General features: G+C 62.1%; 1 protein-coding gene across 1 annotated transcript in view; it reads left to right on the forward strand.

Moving 5' to 3' along the window:
• Positions 1 to 889, forward strand: part of VOLCADRAFT_94292 (uncharacterized protein) — a gene marked incomplete at both ends in the record, with an annotated part of 9,623 nt that overhangs the window by 1,285 nt on the left and 7,449 nt on the right. The window lies entirely within an intron of this gene.

Here is an 889-nt window from a genome sequence, read left to right on the forward strand (position 1 = left end):
TGGGCGGCGCAGGGGAGGGCGGCGTTGCGCTGGGCAACACAGGGGGGGGGCGGCGCTGCGGGGGGCGGCACAGGGGGGGGCTGTGCTGCGCTTGGCGGGGCGGTGCAGGGCAGTGCTGGCGCGGGATGGGGCGGGAGTTGGAACAGGGCAGAGGTGCCACCCACCGTCTTGTGGGTCTGGGTTCGATTCCCAGCTGTCCCTAGATGTAATGGCCCATGATACATTCACACATGTGTCCGTGAAGACATGAGCATGCGGGCAGAGGGCACACACATACAAACACAAAGGACGGAGGGAACGGCAAGGGAGAGCAGAGGGACAGCAGAGGAGAAGGCACAGAAGGGCAGAAGGGAGGGCAGAGGGGAGGGGAAGGAAGGATGACTTAGGGAGGGCGGAATAAGAGCGAGGAAAGGTGTTGTGGAGGGTGGAGGGAGGGAATTGTGGGGGGAGGGTGAAAGGATGGAAGGGTGGAGGCAACCTAGGCGACGCGTTCGTTGGAACGTCACCATGGCCGCAGTCGGGGGATGGCAAAACGAGGGGGGAAAGGGGGAAAACGCGGCGGGGTGGGACGGGAATTGGAACAGGGCAGAGGTGCCACCCACATTCTTGTGGGTCTGGGTTCAATTCCCAGCTGTCCCGTACTGACCCATGATACATACACACATTTGTACGAGAATGCATGAGCACACGGATGGTGGGGCACACACATTCACACGCAAAGGACGGAGGGAGGGAAGGAGGGAAGGCCAAGGGAACGCAGGGGACAGCAGAGGGGAAGGCACAGGATGGCAGAAGGGAGGGCAGATGGAAGGGGAAGGGAGGATGATGGGAGGGAGCGTGGAGGGAAGTGGGGGGGATGATGGAGGAAGGGTGGAGGAAGAGTGGAAAT

This window comes from Volvox carteri (assembly GCF_000143455.1).
Source record: "Volvox carteri f. nagariensis unplaced genomic scaffold VOLCAscaffold_36, whole genome shotgun sequence".
Classification (NCBI taxonomy): domain Eukaryota; kingdom Viridiplantae; phylum Chlorophyta; class Chlorophyceae; order Chlamydomonadales; family Volvocaceae; genus Volvox; species Volvox carteri.